This window comes from Solanum dulcamara, chromosome 12 (genome assembly GCF_947179165.1).
Source record: "Solanum dulcamara chromosome 12, daSolDulc1.2, whole genome shotgun sequence".
Lineage (NCBI taxonomy): Eukaryota > Viridiplantae > Streptophyta > Magnoliopsida > Solanales > Solanaceae > Solanum > Solanum dulcamara.
Genome location: NC_077248.1, coordinates 47,962,989 through 47,985,234, shown reverse-complemented (window position 1 = coordinate 47,985,234; position 22,246 = coordinate 47,962,989).

Below are 22,246 nucleotides of genomic sequence, written 5' to 3'. Positions count from 1 at the left end.
TGAAAAGGGCTAACTCGATGCAAGAATACACAAACGTTATCCTCCGAATGTAGAGGAGGACTCACCAATATGCTAAGTATGAATAGATCCCCAATGATGCTCCTATTGACGATCTCTTAACCCTGTCTTTGCATCATGAAATGATGCAGGTCTAAATGGACGTCAGTACGTGGAATGTACGAGTATGTAATATGGCAGAATGAAATATACCTCGAGGAAGAATAACATCGGTCCACATATCTCAAATCAAAAAGATAAGAGGGACTCAAATAAAGCGTCGTAAATCTAAAGTAAGGATACACTTTAGACAAAGACCAATCATATACCATACAATTCAATCCAATCATAATTCATCTATTCCAATCCGACCATATATAATCTACTCAACATTCAACTCAACCATCAGCTTAAAGGACTCAACTCAGTAAATATGTAAATTAAATTATGCAACGTTTTACAATTCAACTCAAAGGACTCAACTCAATAAATATGTAACAACTCACTCAAATGTCCTAAGTCTAAGAAGAAATAGTTTAGATAGGACTAACTCATAAGCATATAGCAACTCGCTCAACTCAACTGCCTCAGAGTACTATCAAGACCTATTTGGGAGTTTCTCTTAATCGACAACCATCACTTATGAGCCAGGAAAGTACAATAAATTGACGTTGTTGCCGCACCCATTCATACTTTGCCAGGGTACGAACGAATCAACACTCATGGATCCAATCCAACCAAGTCCTATAATGTCAGGACAAAACTCTCGGGGAAGCATCCAACTTTAACGGTTCAATCCCCCCTATGTTTGGTAACACAGGTATTGGGTTCGAGTATGGACTATACTCTTGCCCAATTTGGTGCTCGATACTCCTCCCAAGACTCAATGCTCATAAAACTCCATCCAATCAACTCATATCGACAAGTCTCATTACAACCTTGTCAGCTAATCAACTCTATCACGATCAAATCTCTTCCAATCATACTATCCGAGCAATCTCAATCATATCTTTCAAAAGAAATTTAAATGCATATTTATAGCAACATATGGACATAACAAATCATTTCCTTCATCCATTTGAGAAATCTTTGAGACTCATCACAACTTCAAGACTTTAAATCGACACTTAATAATAGGTAACATTTTTAAGAAAATAACATCCTTTATCAATCCTATATAATTAAGAAGATCAATAAAACATATTTAACAACTCATCTTCATCAACTCATACTCACATAAAGGCTCATTTTAGGAACTTCTTAGCTCAACAACCTCAACACATATAGAATCAAATAAATAGGGGATAAAGCTCATATAAATATAATCACATGGTCAAAGAGATCAATAAGACATATTAACAAGTAAAATGCTCAACTCATTTATAATCAAAATACTCGTGTTCAAAATAATTAAAAGACTCCTCAAAATCAACTCATGCTTTAACTCTTTTTAACTCATAGATGAAAATAATCATTTCTTAAACTCAAAAATAGTGTATAAATAGTTTATGCAAAAATGCTCAAAAATTATTTATTTAAAACTCCTTCTCAAAAGATTCTTTATTTTCAAAATACTCATAAGACTCCAATCAACTCAGATTATGCAAATCACTTATCACATAATCACATTAGACTACAATCTTCTCCATCACATAACATCATCATCACATCATCATCAAACATTATCATCACATCATTGTCAAGTATTATCAAACATCTACTCAAAAATCCTTATTTTTGTCCTATGTCCATTTTATAGAAGCAAAGGGACATTCTTAACTAACCAATTCATTCTTTTCATTCCAATCAATACATATATACACACAACTATCCATCTCAACCTCAAGACATTTATGACAAGCAATCTCATCTTGGGTTCATGTGAACGAAACATGAACCCATACTCTCAACAAAACTCAACTCAAGAATATTGTCAATACCTATAAATCTATATACAAAGATACATTTGTAGTTAATAATATGAAAAATAACTATTTAGTAACTCAAGTCATTAAAATCGTCAATCCACCATTTGTATCTAAAAACATTCCATAGTTTAGGGAAAACATTCAAGAAAACCTTTCTAGAAGGTGCAACTCTTTCACAACTCCTAACCAATACATCTATGGGCATATGGAAGAACTCAATCCATATTTTAGGTTATCCTTACATACCTTGTTTGAAGACTTTGAAGGAACTTGATGTTAGGTCTTCAATAGAAGGCTTGAATTCTTGAAGTTCTTGAAGGCACCCTTTGTTCGAGATGGATTTGGGGAAGAAGAAGAAGAAGAGAGGGAAATTTTCTAGGGCTTTTTAGAGAGAGAGAAGCTGAAAATAATGGTCCAAAATGCTCAAGGATGGTGTATATATAATTTGGAAAAAGTCCAAGTTGCCCCTCTTCTAAAAATCTAGAAATTTGGGCAAAAGTCTTGCTGGCGCTATAGTGGCGCGTCGCGCCACTGCAGCGCCAAGCCAAAATAGGCTTAAAACCCTGCACAACTTTTAATGGCGCATCGCGCCAAGCCCCAAACTACTGAGGCTGTTTTCTAGTGGTATAGTGGCGTGGGGCGCCACTGGAGCGCCAAGCCTGAATTTTGCCCAGGCCTGAAATTCCTGCAGTACTAGTCTGTAGTACAATGGCCATAACTTTTGACTCCGAATACCAAAAATTGCAATAGTGGTGGCGTTGGAAAGAAGACTCAAAGACCTTTAATTTGGTAGGTCGTGGTCTACCGAGGTATTTATATCTTAGGAGATATGGTCGTTTGACGTTGACCCTTATACTAACTCATCTGAAAACTTAATTGATTGGAGTTCTTTGGACTCGACTTGGTGTTAGAGATCCTTTATGACCCCCTAAACACATCTAACACACTTAAAATACTTAGGAATTAATCCTAACTCATGTGTAGAATTACAAGTCCTCCGGTCCGAGTCTACCCACATGTGAAGAATTGTTCGAGTCTTTGCAAAAAAGATTCTGAGGTGTCACATTATCTCCCCCTTGGGATCATTCGTCCTCGAATGATGAGTAAACTAATGGTGGAATCGAGGCACGAATAAAAATAGAAACTCAATCGAATCAACCAATCGAGCAATTTAGACAATTCGCTATTCAAACTCAAGAATAGACAAATCATTTCAACTCAGGAATAGGGACATCGCCTTCATCATTCTCATCATTTGGCACGAATGGAACATCGAAACTCCATCAACCGAATCATTCAAACATCTACATATTCAACCGTCGAATTCCAATTTACGAGCGACGTTTCAAATCCTCTTCACCATTTCATGAGGTCAATATATTGGTGTCCAAACTTCCTCTCCTTTCCAAACCTCATAACACTCTTCACGTACCTCCAATCTTTCCCCCAAATGCTATCATTAGCCTACTACCATCACTCTCACAGTGACAACCATACACTCAATCTTATCACTCTAACTACCTCACTCATATCTAAGAGTTCCCGAGCTTACTTCAATACTTATATCCTCATCATCGTATGAGCTCTTTCCCGGAGACACAATAACATACTCTGACCTATCTATTGCTCATCACAAGGTCTCATCTCACTCCTCCTCCACACATTTATCCTCAACTAGACAAGTACAACACAACTATCACAATTGGGAAGCACTCACTTTCCCTCATCTACTGTCGCTCAACTCCGTCCACTATCATCTTGGCTAACTCATCACTATCAGAAGCTCAAGACTTACTTTGGCTCATTACCCTATCATCTCCCCCTTAGCTTAAAGCCATCAACTAAAGAATACTAACTAGTCACTTAGAGAAACTCACAATGTAGAACCTCATATAACTCTATATTGTTTCATATACACCTCTTAAGCCTCTTTTTACCATATGACTTAGACTCAATTCACTATTTGCATTTGAGGGTCACATAACCCCTCCATTCATAACACACACTCCTCGCAAGTTAATATCTTAATCTCTCGTATACGTCATGTCAAGCCTACTAAATAAAATCTTAAAACTAGAACCATCACAATCATTTATTACACCTCATTACTCACCCTATAGATACTCCACTCTAGTTGTAGGCCTCAATCAACCACCATTCTTACTACTCCAGTTCTACTCCTCTAACTCCCTCTTCCTACCTCTATGATCATTCTACCAACCATAGCTCACTATACCTCAAACCACATTCCCTTGAATGGTAAGACTTGTCACTCAGATATGCAACTTCCCTCTCGAAGGTGACATTCGAATCAAGATGTAGGGATAAGATTCTAGGATACATCTCGCTCTGACTCAACGCACGATCCATATGAATGAGAGTACATCCTTCCAGATCAATAGAGTTAAGCATAGTAATTGGCTCCTCTCAAGCCTTGTGCTGTCTCTTCCCTTCCTCAAGACTTTATCTTAACTCATCAACAAGAATCTCATATCTACCGTTTCAACTACCTTGAGTATGAGGGGTAGTCAAATGGATTTGAGCAATGCACGAATTAGAAGGGAACATTTATAGAGTCAAACTCTATCGCATGAACTCAGAATATGAAAGACAGGAAATAAATTCTTAATGTCCTATAGCCTTCTAATTATAAGTGTGGTGCATGACACACCATAAGCAAGACTCTACTAGACACGGCTTCATAGACACCCTAGGACTCTTGAACTCTATGCTCTGATACCATATTTGTCACGCCCTGGGAGGGTACCCTAGACGTAACCGGCACTCGGAAACCATTTCTGGCTTCTAAGCAAACCACACAGCCTGGTCACACATCCGTTCATTCATTCATTCAGCAGAAAGTTTAAAAATAAAGAATAATTTAGCGGGCAACTCAAATCCCCCATCCAACTCGAAGAACAAAGGCCATGGGCCAACAGATCAACTAAAATATTTGTCATTAAAAATAGTTTGACAAGAATAACTCAAGATAAAAGTACTCAATCGACCCATCACTACCTAGTCTATGAAGCATCTATCACTACGATCTAATTGGTGCCAATGACATATTTATGGCTACCTTAAATCAAAATGAAAAGGGCTAACTCGATGCAAGAATACACAAACGGTGTCCTCCGAATGTAGAGGAGGACTCACCAATATGCTAAGTGTGAATAGATCCCCAATGATGCTCCTATTGACGATCTCTTAACCCTGTCTTTGCATCATGAAATGATGCAGGTCTAAATGGACGTCAGTACGTGGAATGTACGAGTATGTAATATGGCAGAATGAAACATACCTCGAGGAAGAATAACATCGGTCCACATATCTCAAATCAAAAAGATAAGAGGGACTCAAATAAAGCGTCGTAAATCTAAAGTAAGGATACAGTTTAGACAAAGACCAATCATATACCATACAATTTAATCCAATCATAATTCATCTATTCCAATCCGACCATATATAATCTACTCAACATTCAACTCAACCATTAGCTTAAAGGACTCAACTCAGTAAATATGTAAATTAAATTATGCAACGTTTTACAATTCAACTCAAAGGACTCAACTCAATAAATATGTAACAACTCACTCAAGTGTCCTAAGTCTAAGAAGAAATAGTTTAGATAGGACTAACTCATAAGCATATAGCAACTCGCTCAACTCAACTGCCTCAGAGTACTATCAAGACCTATTTGGGAGTTTCTCTTAATCGACAACCATCACTTATGAGCCAGGAAAGTACAATAAATTGACGTTGTTACCGCACCCATTCATACTTTGCCAGGGTACGAACGAATCAACACTCATGGATCCAATCCAACCAAGTCCTATAATGTCAGGACAAAACTCTCGGGGAAGCATCCAACTTTAACGGTTCAATCCCCCCTATGTTTGGCAACACAGGTATTGGGTTCGAGTATGGACTATACTCTTGCCCAATTTGGTGCTCGATACTCCTCCCAAGACTCAATGCTCATAAAAATCCATCCAATCAACTCATATCGACAAGTCTCATTACAACCTTGTCAGCTAATCAACTCTATCACGATCAAATCTCTTCCAATCATACTATCCGAGCAATCTCAATCATATCTTTCAAAAGAAATTTAAATGCATATTTATAGCAACATATGGACATAACAAATCATTTCCTTCATCCATTTGAGAAATCTTTGAGACTCATCACAACTTCAAGACTTTAAATCGACACTTAATAATAGGTAACATTTTTAAGAAAATAACATCCTTTATCAATCCTATATAATTAAGAAGATCAATAAAACATATTTAACAACTCATCTTCATCAACTCATACTCACATAAAGGCTCATTTTAGGAACTTCTTAGCTCAACAACCTCAACACATATAGAATCAAATAAATAGGGGACAAAGCTCATACAAACATAATCACATGGTCAAAGAGATCAATAAGACATATTAACAAGTAAAATGCTCAACTCATTTATAATCAAAATACTCGTGTTCAAAATAATTAAAAGTCTCCTCAAAATCAACTCATGCTTAAACTATTTTTAACTCATAGATGAAAATAATTATTTCTTAAACTCAAAAATAGTGTATAAATAGTTTATGCAAAAATGCTCACAAATTATTTATTTAAAACTCCTTCTCAAAAGATCCTTTATTTTCAAAATACTCATAAGACTCCAATCAACTCAGATTATGCAAATCACTTATCACATAATCACATTAGACTCCAATCTTCTCCATCACATAACATCATCATCACATCATCATCAAACATTATCATCACATCATTGTCAAGTATTATCAAACATCTATTCCAAAATCCTTATTTTTGTCCTATGTCCATTTTATAGAAGCAAAGGGACATTCTTAACTAACCAATTCATTCTTTTCATTCCAATCAATACATATATACACACAACTATCCATCTCAACCTCAAGACATTTATGACAAGCAATCTCATCTTGGGTTCATGTGAACGAAACATGAACCCATACTCTCAACAAAACTCAACTCAAGAATATCGTCAATACCTATAAATCTATATACAAAGATACATTTGTAGTTAATAATATGAAAAATAACTATTTAGTAACTCAAGTCATTAAAATCGTCAATCCACCATTTGTATCTAAAAACATTCCATAGTTTAGGGAAAACATTCAAGAAAACCTTTCTAGAAGGTGCAACTCTTTCACAACTCCTAACCAACACATCTATGGGCATATGGAAGAACTCAATCCATATTTTAGGTTAGCCTTACATACCTTGTTTGAAGACTTTGAAGGAACTTGATGTTAGGTCTTCAATGGAAGGCTTGAATTCTTGAAGCTCTTGAAGGCACCCTTTGTTCGAGATGGATTTGGGGAAGAAGAAGAAGAAGAGAGGGAAATTTTCTAGGGCTTTTTAGAGAGAGAGAAGCTGAAAATAATGGTCCAAAATGCTCAAGGATGGTGTATATATAATTTGGAAAAAGTCCAAGTTGCCCCTCTTCTAAAAATCTAGAAATTTGGGCAAAAGTCTTGCTGGCGCTATAGTGGCGCGTCGCGCCACTGCAGCACCAAGCCAAAATAGGCTTAAAACCCTGCACAACTTATAATGGCGCATCGCGCCAAGCCCCAAACTACTGAGGCTGTTTTCTAGTGCTATAGTGGCGTGGGGCGCCACTGGAGCGCCAAGCCTGAATTTTGCCCAGGCCTGAAATTCCTGCAGTACTAGTCTGTAGTACAATGGCCATAACTTTTGACTCCGAACACCAAAAATTGCAATAGTGGTGGCGTTGGAAAGAAAACTCAAAGACCTTTAATTTGGTAGGTCGTGGTCCACCCAGGTCTTTATATCTTAGGAGATATGGTCGTTTGAAGTTGACCCTTATACTAACTCGTCTGAAAACTTAATCGATTGGAGTTCTTTGGACTCGACTTGGTGTTAGAGATCCCTTACGACCCCTAAACACTTCTAACACACTTAAAATACTTAGGAATTAATCCTAACTCATGTGTAGAATTACAAGTCCTCCGGTCCGAGTCTACCCACATGTGAAGAAATATTCGAGTCTTTGCGAAAAAATTTCCGGGGTGTCACACAATCAACACAGCTGCTAAGATTCTCAATCTTTTAGCTGAGTAAATATGCAAATTCTTTCTGAGGTCAGCAAGGGTTACCTCTATTTCATCTTCTGCTTCAATTTCCTTGTCATCTGATTTCTCCATGAATGAAAATAGTGAATCAAACACTTCTTCATCATCTTCTACTAATACCATGGACACATATTTGGGATGAGTAGACTCCTTTGAGTCACTTGAGGAGTTTCCCCATACAGAATGAGAAGGATATGACAACATAGTCAGCTTTAGCCTTTCTTCCCTTCTTATCAAGAACCATGTCCCTTATTTTGTCTCCTCCAATTTTGACATAGTCTAAAACTCTACTTTATTCTTTAGGCAGTCTCTGATGAATTGCCCTGGCTTGCCATATTTGTGACACAGATTTATGGTATTTGCAAGTCGACTAGAGTTTCCCTTCTTAGCAAACCCGCTATATTTTCTCACTATCTTATGAAATCTCTTTGTCAAATATGCCATATCTTCATTTCAATTGAGAGTTCACTAGCAGTTATTTTAAGAGCAAGTGATTTCTTCTTCTTAGTCTCCTTCTTCAGACCATCATGTGCTCAGTTTATTTTATGAGTTTGAAGACTCCAATCAAGGCATCCATTGTGAGAACATTTAGGTCCTTAACAATAGTTTTGGCATCAACTTTGCTAGCTCATGACTTGGGAAGAATCCTTAAAATCATACTAACTTATTTTCTAGGATAAACAGGTTCACCCAAGCGTCAAAGCTCATATGTGATGGAAGAAAACCTGGTGTGCATGTCATAGATTGACTTTCCTTCTTTCATGATAAAATTTTCATATCGAGTGGTCAGAATGTCCACCTTTGATTCATTTACTTGCTTAGTTCCTTCATGAGCAGTCTTCAAATAATCCTAATTTTGCAGACTCACAGGCAGATATTCTGTTGTACTCTTTAGCTTCAATTCCACACACCAGCAATTTTTTAGCCTTATAGTTATTCTCAATCTTTTTCTTATCAGCCTTATTTTATTGCCTACGATTTTTACGAACAATCTTGGTAACCTCTCCTTTATTTCTCCTCAATGGTAGGAATATAAGGACCATCAAGAATAATGTCCCAAAGTTCATTGTCCTCAGCCATGAGAAAATCATGCATACGAGTCTTCCACCAGCTATAGAATTGACCATTGAATCGAGGGGGTCTGATTGAAGACTGACCTTCTTCCAAATTAAGTGGAGTAGTCATTCTTGCAGGAACTTCTCTTGCTATTAACCAAATAGAGAGAACTTGCTCTGATACCAATTGTTAAATATACGCATCCACTAAAGCTTCTGGGACCAAGTTCTTATTCAGAAAAATAGTACAAAAAAAGAATGAACAAAAATGTAAAATCAGACACAAGATTTTACGTGGAAACTCCTTGCTCAAGGGAGAAAAACTATGAATTGTCTCACAGGATTTCACCTCTAATCTTCACTAAACAACTAAACCAAAGATTTAGATTACAAGCTTTTGCAATCTAGAAATTGCACTCACAATCCCTTCTCTCTCTATGTAACAACTCTGTTACACTTAGATATGAAGCAATAAATTTATTTCTTGCTAAATCACTAGACTCCTAGTTGAATTAGACTTCAAGTAGTCTCCATAACTAACTCTAGTTATTTTGACAAGATGAACCAACGAACAAACAAGAACTGATCTGAATTCCTTTATAGAATAGGAATAGACCTTACAAGATTAAGACCAAGAAATTAAGACTTACAACAAGAACAAACTGACTGATAACTCTACCAGGTCCGTTGTATTCTTCAAGAGTAGATTTCAAATTCTTGAGAGTATGATGTCACGGACTTAGACTTTAACTAAGGCCTCTGTGCGGCACTTAACAATTTACTCACAAATCTTTCACGATCTTGCAAGCTCAAGTAAGCCTTTAAGAGCAGATCGCTAAGAAAAAGCTAGATTGTAAGAAAGACAAGAGAGCTTTTATGAAGAAGGCTCTGTATTACTTGGAAAAATGCTTGATTTCTAGATGGATTGCTATAAATGAATGCCCCCTCTATTTATACTACTCCTAAGGGGCTCAAGTGTAAATAAAAATTGTTATACAAGTCCTTCCATATTTATAAAGAAGTCCCTACTCTAGAATTCTCTACACATTCTAGAGAATTCCAAGTCTTTTAAGACTTCTCTATAAGTTTCTACAAGAATCTAGAGTCTTCCACTAACCTCTTCAAGACTCTAGGTTCTTCTTCCTTCTTCATGATCAAGTGGAGGGTCATAACATTCTCCTCCACCTGATGTGGCAACGACCGCAGTGCACTGCTGCTGCAAGAACCCCTAAATTTTGTCTTTAAACTACCACAGGTCTTCATATCTCTCCCAGGTAGCTTCCTCTGGAGATTGTCCCTTCCAGTGGACTAAGAAAATAGCAGTGGCCTGTTGTCCCTATTTTCGCCTGGCTTGGTAGTCCATGATGACCTCTATTTCTCAATCATGGGAGGTGGTAATAGTGAATGGTGCCCGACTTGATTCTCGTCAACTAGGATCATCCTTGTCCTCATAGAGCAGCTTGAGGACACTAGCATGGAAAACAGGATGAACCTTAAGATGTGGTGGTAGATCCAACCTATATGAGATCTTGACAACCTTGGCAACGATCCTGAACGGACCCTTATACTTTCGCACCAAGTTTTGATGCATGCCTCGCAATGCTTTAAATTGCCTTGGGTTGAACTTGACCAAGACCATATCTCCAACTTTGTAATTCGTGGGACGATGCTTGCGGTCGGTAAACTTCTTCATCTTCTTCGCTGCCTTATCCAAATAAGACTTGGCAGTGTCGAGCTGTTCCTCAAATCCCCTGGCCATATGATAAGCCCCTAAACTTTTGCTCTCAAATGCGGGCGGTAGTAAATGTAGAGTTTGTGGCTGTTGTCCTGTAGCTAGATCAAACGGTGTCCGCCCTATGGCTTCACTCCGCTGCAGGTTGTATAAGAATTGGGCTACGTCCAATAGACTCTCCCAATCCTTCTGATGGGATCTCATAAAGTGCCTCAAGTAGCACTCTAGAAAGGCATTGACTCTCTCTATCTGGCCGTCTATCTATGGGTGGAAACTAGTGGATAAATGTAATTTCGTGCCAAGAATCTCAAACAATTCTCTCCAAAAGTGTGTGGGTCTCTGTCACTAATGATGTGCCTTGGAAATCCCCAATACTTCACCATATTTTTGAAAAATAGTTTGGCAGCCTCCTTAGCAGTGCAACCTGCCATGGCGGGCATGAAGATAGCATACCTGGAGAACTTGTCCACCACGACCATAATCGTCCCGTACCCATCCAGACTTCGGCAGAAAAGTGATGAAGTCCATGGTCACTCTCTTCCATGGATGCTCTGCTACGGGCAGAGGCTCCAAGAGCCCTCCTAATTAATGCTGCTCCACCTTATCTTGCTGACACACAAGACAAGTCTGTGCATAGCACTAAATATTATCCCACATGCATGGCCAGTAGAAGATTGCCTCAATGAAATACCTTGTGCGATGCTGCCTTGGATACCTGGCCTAAAGTATGTCATGGCTTTCCTTCATGATCCGCCGCCTGATGGTTCAGAATTTTGGCATGTAGATCCTTCTCCCAATGGTAAGCAGGAGTCTATCTTCTATCCAGAAGCGCCTTGTCTTGCCCTGAATGGCTAACTCCATAAGCCTCTTTGCCTCGGGATCGTGATGCATACCATCCTTGATTGCCTCTTGGATGTCACAAAGTGTTGTGGTGATAGCATCTAGCTTGAACTTCCTGCTCAGGGCATCGGCCACAATATTTCCTTTGCCTAGTTTATACTCTAGCTCATAGTGGAACTCAGCTAAAAAGTCCTGCCACCTAGCTTTCTTCGGCGTGAGCTTCTTTTGTAATTGGAAGTAGCTAGTGGCCACATTATCGGTCATGACCAAAAACTTGGAGCCAAGATAGTAGTGTCTCCATGTGCGCAGGTAATGGATGATGGCCGTCATCTCCTTCTCCTGCATGGTGTACCATCGTTCTATTTTGTTCAACTTGCGGATCTCGAAGGAAATAGGGTACCTCTCTTGCATCAATACTCCTCCAATGGCATAGTCAGAGGCATCCGTATGCACTTCGAATGTCTTGGAGAAGTCAGGCAATGCTAGGACCGACTCCTCTATCACGGAAGCCTTGAGGTCTTCGAAGGTCTTCCTTCACTCCTCACTCCAAACCCACAGCTTATTCTTCTTCAGTAGTTCGGTAAGTGGAGCGGCTTTGGTAGAGTAGGCACTTATGAACCTGCGGTAATAGTTAGCAAGTCCAAGAAAAGATCTAAGTTCGGTTACCTTTGTGGGCGCCTCCCACTCCTTGATGGCCCAAACGTTTTCCTCGTCCATCTGTAGTTCTCCTTGGATGATAACATATCCCAAGAAGTGCACTTCATGTTGGGCAAACTCGCACTTCTCCCGCTTGATGAAGAGCTCATTCTCACACAAGACTTGGAACACTTTCTATAGATGCTCTACTTGCTCCTCCAAGGTGTTGCTATAGATGACTATGTCATCTAAGTAGACTACCACGAACTGATCTAAGTAGGGGTAGAAGATCTTGTTCATTAATGTGCAAAAGGTAGAGGGTGTGTTGGTTAAGATGAAGGGCATCACCAACCACTCGTAAGCTCTGTACCTTGTCACACACGCTATCTTTGGTTCATCTCCCTCCGCTATGCGTACCTGGTAGTATCCCTTCCTTAGATCCACCTTGGTGAAATACTTGGCTTGTCCAAGTCTATCAAACAAGTCGACAATGAGCGAGATGGGTTACTTGTTCTTCACGGTCACCTTGTTGAGCGCCCGGTAGTCTATTCATAGGCGTAATGAGCCATCCTTCTTCTTTTGAAATAAAATTGGTGCGCCATAAGGTGCCTTGGATGGAAGGATATGATCGGCCTCGAGGAGCTCCTTCAACTGCTTCCTCAGCTCCTCTAACTCGAGTAGATCCATATGGTATGGTGGGTATGCGGGCAGCCTTGCTCCTGGCTCCAGCTCGATCCTGTTGTCTAATTCGCGCCTTGGAGGTAGATATCTTGGCAACTCATCGGGCATCACGTCCTTGTTTTCTTCAAGCACCTTCTCTATGCAAGGTGGCAATGCCTCTTTACACCATTGTCTTCATCTAAGCTCGCAATGGTGGCTAGGAACATCGACTCCCCTTTCTTTAGGACCTTCAGAAGCTGCATGGCCGACAGGTGGGTTTGTCCTTCCTTCTTTGGCATCTTGACTAGAGGTACCATGCAGGGTCCCTCTCGCTCTATCACCAAGAGTTGTTAGAGAAAGAGATCGATCATCGTGTGGTACCATTGGAAGAATTTTTATCCAAGTATTATACCAAAGATATATAAAAGGGAGACAGTGAAGATGGTCTTACCTTGCGACTTGCCCAACGTGATATCCACTCTATGAGCGACTCCGCACACTGGAGTCAATGGGGCATTGACCGTCTTCAGGCGGGTGTTGCTTGGTCCATAACTTAACCCCAACCTTGTTACCGTTGTTTGGGTCCTAATGTTGGCTTCCGCTCCATAGTCTACCATAGCATGAACTGGCCGTCCGTTGATGGATATGTCAACATATTGTGTGGAGTAATCTCCCACCTTCTCAGCTTGCTTCGTGATGGCTCCATATAACCCGATCATGCCTAGCTGGGTCGTGCCCGAACTCTGCTCTTGGTTCACTTTCTTATCCTTCCTTTCCTGCAGTACGGCACCAAGGTTCTTCATCTACGGGCACCTATCATAGCCATGATGACCTCCACATATATAGCAGTCAATGCCCTTCATAGTCTGCTCCTTTCTCTCGGCATAGCCCTGTCATCGGACTTGTCATGACTCTTGGTGGAAGGGTGCTTCTCCTTACCCTTGTTGCGATCTTCCCCACCTTTGGCATGACTATTTCTTATTTCTTTGCTCTTTCTTCTGTCATGCCTAAAGTCTGCCAGGGCTTCAGCTTGGGTGATGGCCTCATCGATGGTGCCGACTTGGCGATGCTCCAACTCCATCTTGGCCCAACTTTGCAGTCCATCCATGAAGTGGAAGAGCATGTCTTCATCTGTGAGGTTAGGGATTTGAAGCATAAGGGTAGTGAACTCCTTCATCCATTTGCTTCAATTCCTGAAACTTGCATTTGGCCTCATAGATGACATTATTGGGGAAGAATACCTTCTCTTAACTCGTCCCAAAACTGCTCTCAAGTGTTTATTGTGCATAGACCCTTCTCGATCTCAGACTCCTTGCGCTTTCACCATAACATGGCCATCTTCGAGAGGTATAGCACGCTGTGTTGATCCTTGTCTCGTCGTTCTTCACTTTGTTACACTTGAAGTAATTCTCCAAGTGCCAAAGGAATTTCTCCACCTCTTGTGCATCATGGGCACCTTTGAACATAAGTGGCTTGGGAGCCTCAATCTTGGCCTCCCTATCCGCGCTGGACGTCACGCATCTCTCTGCTTCTATATCTTCCTTGAGTGCTGCCATTTTTTCCTTCATTGTTTCTATCGTGCTTAACGTGTCCATGAACCGACACTCCAAGAAAGTGATCGCCTCTTTCATCTCGTACTCAGCCTCCTTGCGCACATCCAACTCCTTTCGGATGTTGTCGTTCTTCTCAATGGTGAATTCCTCTAGAGACTTGAACTTGCTATCGAACTTGTCCAATAACTCTATGGCTTGCCGGGCAGCATCCACCCTTGTGATCCACTCTATGCCAGGCGTGATGTCCACGGGATCCTCGCCTCGCTCACCATCACTCACCTTAGTGGCCGAGGGTGAGTAGGATGTTAGGTCCTCACTTGGTGTAGGCTCGAGCGACACCTCCTCATTTCTTTTAGAGTTCTTATTCCCCCTACGGTGCTTCCTTCCAATATTTTGCTTGACGTTGGTGGCGGTAGTGACGTTGATGTCTCCCTCACTTGCCATATCCCTTAGTAGAACCTTGCTCTGATACCACGTTGTCAAGGACTTAGACTTCAACTAAGGCCTCCATGTGGCACATGACAACTTACTCACGAATCTTTCACAATCTTGCAAGCTCAAGTAAGCCTTTAAGACTAAATCGCTAAGGGAATGCTAGATTGTAAGAAAGACAAGAGAGTTTTTATGAAGAAGACTTTGTATTCTTTGGAAGAATGCTTGATTTCTGGATGGATTGCTACAAATGAATGCCCCCTCTATTTATACTACTCCTAAGGGGTTCAAGTGTAAATAAAAATTGCTATACAAGTCCTTTTATATTTACAAATAATTCCCTACTCTAGAATTCTCTACACATTCTAGAGAATTTCAAGTCTTTCAAGACTTCTCTACAAGTTTCTACAAGAATCTAGAGTCTTCCACTAACCTCTCCAAGACTCTAGGTTCTTCTCCCTTCTTCATGATCAAGTGGCGGGTCATAACAATGAGCTTCAATGGTTTTCTTTTTTCAGTGATTCCAAAAAGCCAAATGAGAAATGTTGTAAAAATGTATATATAAATTATATATATTGTGCGATGATCATGGTCTGAATCAACTAAATGGGTTGAGGATCATATATGGGGTTCCATCGTAGTGGAGGTGTTTCTTTTATACAATATCTATATGAAGCTTACAGTACCAACTCTCGGCCAAACCTGACAATCTTTTTGAACCATAAGATACATCCTACAATAGTAGGGGACTCTCAAACAGATAGGTGGCCTAAATCCAAAATCAAATGGAGGCTTAAATTTTAATTGTTGATAAATTTTATATATTTGATTTCTTCCAAAAAAAAAAATAATTTCAATTTATAATATAACTATTCTTATTTTAAATTATCTTTAATTAGACATAGTACTTCAAATATGTCAAATTTTTTAATAATTCTTTCATTTTATATGAAAAGTTTACTTTTTTTACAATAGTATTCAATTTTGTTTTAAAAAATGGGACCCCTTAAATTTAAACTGGTGCCACAAAACACCTGTCATTGTCACGTAAGACTCTTGATGGAGTGCACTCTTATAGTCGTTTTGTAGAGGAGACTAATTATGATAAAGAAAGTAAGAAACAAAACAGTTATTTGACGACCACGTGATTTGTTTCCTTTCATGTTATAAAGATTTTGTTATTTGGAATTCACACCTCTCAATTTTAGCTTAAAAATCACAACCCCCTCTCCCCCCCCCCCCCCAATTATAAGGCGCAATATCTATTTTATTTTTAATATTTTTAAGTTTAGTTTGATTTTTAAAGTAAAGATTGGGGTGTAAATGATTTTCACTCTTTAAATAACAAATATTTTCTCCTTCTTTTTATGTGCACTGTCTATTTAATTCTTAATATTTTTAATTATTCATATATGTAATAGTTTTTTATATTATATATAATATTTTATTTTTTAACCTTAGTATTTTACCTGTAGTTTAAATAATTTTATATGTCATTACTGATTTTAATTTAAGTTCATTAATACTATAAATAATCTTTTATGAATTTGTAACAAAACCTAACACTATTTTTTTATGATTGTTCTTATAATATTGTATGCATTAAGTAAATATATATGTATTTATGTATATATATTTTTAAGTTTCACTTCTCTCTTATTATCTATTGTCTTTATAGATAAACAAATTTTGATTTTCACTAATGAAATATTTTAAAACTTCATTTACAATATAAATACTTAATATTTTAGGAATTTATTATAAAATATATCTCTATTTTTGTCATATTGCTACATTGAAATATGCTTATAAGGTTTTGATGATATGCTATTTTAACTAGATATTCCTAAAAGACTATGACATGAGCGTAATTTTTCATCCGAGTAAGGCAAATGTTGTAGCCGATGCTCTTAGTCGGTTGTCTATGGATAGTGTCGCACATGTTGAGGAAGGTAAAAGGGAATTGGTCAAAGAGGTCCATAGATTGGCACATTTAGGTGTGCGTTTGGTTGATTCCAATGATGCAGGTGTTCTTATACATAATGTTTCGGAATCGTCTCTTGTGGCAGAAGTCAAGGTCAAGCAAGACAATGATCCAACTTTGATCGAATTGAAAAAGTCGATTGCCGAAAAATCCGTTGAGGCTTTCTCCCTAGGAGAAGATGGGGTACTACGTTACCAAGGTGGTTGTGTGTTCTAAATTTTTAATTAGTAATAAAATTATTTTTTCTTATTATCCTCAATGATTTTACTATAAAACATCATTATGGAAGTTAATACAAAATCATGTACATTACTTATATACTCTGTTCATATGTATCACTTTTTTTCATCTCTGGAGATAATCTTTGTTTTTTTAATAAGTAAATTTGCTATAACTTTTTAAATTTTAAAAATCATGATTTTAAATAAGTAAAAAAAAGGTTAAAGTTTGATAAAGTACAAGTAAAATAGAACACCATTAACTTTTATACTCAATTAGTGTTCTTTACTTTTATTTTTTCGTTTGAAAATTTTGTTACATAATTTAAAAAATTAAAAATCGTGATTTTTTTAAAGAATTGATAATATAGGGATAAAATAGGCATTTAAAAAAATTAACTAGGATATAAGGAATAAAATTTATTGTTTAAAGTTGAGGGAGAATTTGACATTTTAAGGCAAAAGTGAGAGGTGCTGATTTTAACCCTTTTGCCTTTATGTGTATTACTTTGAAAAATAGGACGACACAGTATTTTAAATCAATATAATGTAATGTACATGAACAGAAAAATCATAACTTAGTATAATTATTTCCTCTGTCTAGACATTTTATATGATATTCTTTTCTTTTTAGTCCTTATCAAAATGATATCACCTTAATTAATTAGAAATAATTTAATTTTAAAATTCTCATTTTACTGTTAATGAAATAATTTACAATTACACATATATCTAAAAGTTGTTTCGGACCACAAATTTTAAAAGTTTTCATTTGTTTTTGTTGAAATTCCATGTTGAGTTAGATAGTGCCATATCAAATAAGACTAAGGGAGTAAGATTTGTTTAATACAAAAACAAGTTAGCAAAATGAGCAAAAATGTACACAAATACACAATAATATAATTTTTTAAAATTTACATAAATACACAATCTATTTTATAATATTTTCTAAAAATCTCTATCATTTGAAAAAAATTCAAAAATTCCTATTTTTTTCTTTCTCTCTCTAATTTTCAGATACATAACCCTTCACTTTCCATTTTCTTTTGAATTGTTCTAAAATCACGCCTAAACTATCGCCTCAATTTCAGGCAATTTCATTTACAACCTTCTTCTTCAAGTTTTCCTCAGTAATTTCAAATTCTAAGAAAAGTTGTTCATCCTCCATTCACTACATCAATTTCTCCAGAATTTTTTGTTCCAAACTATGTTCTTCTCCAACTGACAAATTCTTGTATGTTCTTTTTTTTTTTGATTTTGCATATTCAAAGTCCTGATACATATGGATGATGCTTCTTCTTTTAGCATTGTCATTACCCAGTTAAACTTACTTAACATTGATCGTGTTTATGATTCTGAGAATGATGGTTGGGTTGAAAACATATCCAAATAATTGCATGATACATTATCAACGATGAATCAAAATATTGAGAAGGCGAAGTCGAAAAAGGATGTACTTTCGTTTTCTAAAGTGACTGTAGAAAAAAACCCTTAAAAAGGGTAGAAAAGTTGGATCTGTAATTTCTCGCCCTAATCTACCATTTTTAATTATTTCTGATACATTAGATGTATGTATGTCCCAATGTATCATGATTTAAATGCTTTGTTCTGATAGTTGTTTCTGATACATTAATTATATGCATATCCCAATGTATCATGATTTAAACACTATATTATGATACATAAAATATATAAATTTCTGATACATATAGATGATGTTATATCTTTTAGTATTATGATTACTCAATTAGTCAAAGAATGATGCATCTTAAACTTCAAAATCAACTGTGAAAAAAGCCCAAAAAAGAGGGGAAAAGGTTCAATAGCTAAAACATTGTGTATCAAATTAATTGATATGTACATGATACATAATATATATCAAATTCAATAATTTTTAAAGTTTATTACATGTATCATTATATATCAACTCACCAGTGTGTTATATATCACACACAAAAAAATGTTATTAAGAACAATTACATGCAGAATGTATCTTTTATAAAATACAGTATTTCTCAAATAAAATAATATATATAAATAATGTATCATGCACTAATTTTTTGGGCACGATACATAAATTTAAATTTATACTAAATGTATTTGATACATAGTGACTACCACACAGCAATATATCGATCTCAAATCAAACATCTTATGTGTAATGATCCTGAAGGTCATTTTTGACATTTTCGATAAAATTAGCATTTTACCAGTCCTGTTAGTTTCTCCGAGTCACTTTTGGTTGGGTCTGAAAATTAATTTTTGAAAGCCTTGTGAAAAGTTGAGGTTTTTCTTGAAAAATGAGTTTTAAAGGCTTAAGTTGTAAAAATTTGAGTTTTTGAGCCATTTGGAGTTTCGAGCCTTGGAATGGAATTTCGTCGATTCCATCAGCTTTGAAATGTGGAAATTGGTCTTGAAGAGTTGTCGGAATCAGATTTGGAGTTAAAACGTGAAATTTAGGTCCGAAGTTGGATATTTAGTTAAAGTTTGATTCAAGTTTGACTTTGGTCAACATTAGGGTTTTTGGTGCTCAGATTGGATTTTCGATGGTTTCAATGGTTTTGGAAGGTGATTCTAACACTAGAAATGGTTTTGTTATAATTTTCAAAGGTCTCGAGGGTATTTTGGGTATTTCAAATGGTGAAACTAGTTTAGTTGCGACTTATCGGATTTCGGTTCAAGGAAGCCTCGAATTTGAAATTTGGTGATTCCATTGAGTCCGGAACGTCGAATTTAGTAGGTTTTCATAATGGTTTGTGTATATCGAATTCCGAACAAATCCCGAGGGTCCGATCGGAGGCTTGAGTTGTGACTTAGCTTATTTTGCTGGTGCTGATGTAGGTTCCGCTTAAGAAAATTAGGTTTGCTAAAGTGAACCTTCAATTAGGCGAAGGTACAGTTACTTAAGCGACAATTGAGAGGCTTTAGGCGAGGTTTAAGGTACTTTCACTATTTTAAACATTTTCAAGCTCGGTTTAGGTGATTTATTTGAGGTTTTTCACGACAAAACTAGTGGGTAATGTATTTCTAACACTTTTCCTTAATTTTCATTGAATAATTTCATATTTTAACTTCAAATTGTGGATTTCAAATTGGAGATTTTGCGTTTTCTTGAACATGAATTTTTGAAAGAGAAATGGAGATTTTAAACTCGTTTTAACCTCATTTTTTAAATGGTTTTCACCATTAGATTTTTGATTACTTGAGGAACATTTTCATCTAAAAATAATCAAATTATGAGTTTGATTTTTGATATGGGATTTTTGACCGTTTTACCCTTTTTACCCGAATTTCTTAATTTTAGTGTCAATAGTTTTGAAATGTGATTGTGAGTCTATATTTAATTAGATTGTGGCGATTTAAAATATCATCGAAGGTGAAAATATTCGAGTTCGGATTGTTCGTGTCGTTTGACTAAGGCAAGTGTTCTAACATTTGTTAAACATGTTGAATCTTGTATTTTCCTATGTGAGGAAATTAAGGTGTGTTAGGTCATTAGATTGAATTGAATTATATGAGTTGAAGTGTGATAGTGAAATTAGAATAGGGATAATTGTCTAAGTGTTGTGAATTACGAGGCATTGATCTATTGCGTGATTGTGGAGCATATAACATCTTATGTGAATATTTATCTTGTTTCACTTATTATTTGTGCATATATTATATATGTGTTGGCTGAGGAATGATATGAGTGAGGTACTGGATATTGGGACTGTGGTTTCTACCAGTCGAGGTGATTTGCCGAGGTTTCTTCTGGCGACCGAGGTCTTTTCCGAAGTGGAAAAGCTTTGAGTTTGGATTGTTCGTGACTTTTGGCTAAGGCAAGTGGAATTCTATCCTTTATTAAGCATGTTGACCCATGTATTTTTCTATGTGAGGGAATTAGGGTGTGTTGGATCATTAAATTGAATTGAATTATATGAGTTGAAGTATGATAGTGGAATTTGAATAGGGATAATTATCTAAGTGTTGTGAATTATGAGGCATTGATTTGTTGCGTGATTATGAAGCATATGACATCTTATGTGAATATCTATCATGTTTCACTCATTACTTGTGCATATATTACATCTATGTTGGCTGAGGAATGATATGAGTGAGGTACTAGATATTGAGACCGAGGTTTCTACCAGTCGAAGTTATTTGCCGAGGTTCTTCCGGCGGTCGAGGTCTCTTTCGGTGGATATTATGGTTGAGGTATCTTCCGATAGATATTGATCGAGGTTTTTCTGGCGGATACATGGTCTATATGAGGCCCCCATGGGTTCCGGTCTAAGGTAATCAGCAGATATGTATCGTAGGACAAACATACATCATGATATTTGACATTGCATTTGCATCTATTTCATCTTGTGATTGATCATGATTTGAGATTTCATGTATTTGCCTGAGTATTGTAGTGAGAACATATTTGTACTTTCTATTTGTGGACTATCTAGTATTCTGGTATAATTGTGATGTAAACTGTATAAATTGGGTTTTCTGAGTGTAGGTGTGTAGTTGTGGAGGATTGTGGTCGGGATATCAGGAGTACCTGTGTTCCGCATTACTTTACTTAGGGTTTAGTTTTCATTTTGCTAAGTATCATGTTGTTGGGGTTCACCCCTTGCTTCTACATTTATGTAGGATCTGAGCCCGGTACCTCCTTCTCTTAGTACTTCTTTGATCGGGTTGAGCTTCTATACACACGAGAGGTTGCAGTTTGTTTTCTTCAGCAGACTCTCGTCGTCCTTTTACTTTATGTTGTGTTCTACTTGAAGACTGAAATATATAGACTTGGATCTTTTTCATTTCTGTTAAAATAGTGGCTTGTACATGTGACACCAAGTCTTGGGTAGTTAGAATCTATTTTTTCGCTTATCCTTATCTACATCACATTAGACTTTATATTTCCGCTTTCACTTTCGCTTAATAGAATTGATTCATACTCTTAGCTGACTCGTCTTGGTTGGTTAGGCAAATGTCATCACACCATAATCTGGATCATGACATTATGGACAACAATTACTTATTTAATGTATCTAATAGAATGTGCAGTACTTATTAATTTAAACAAGATACATAAATAGTAATGTA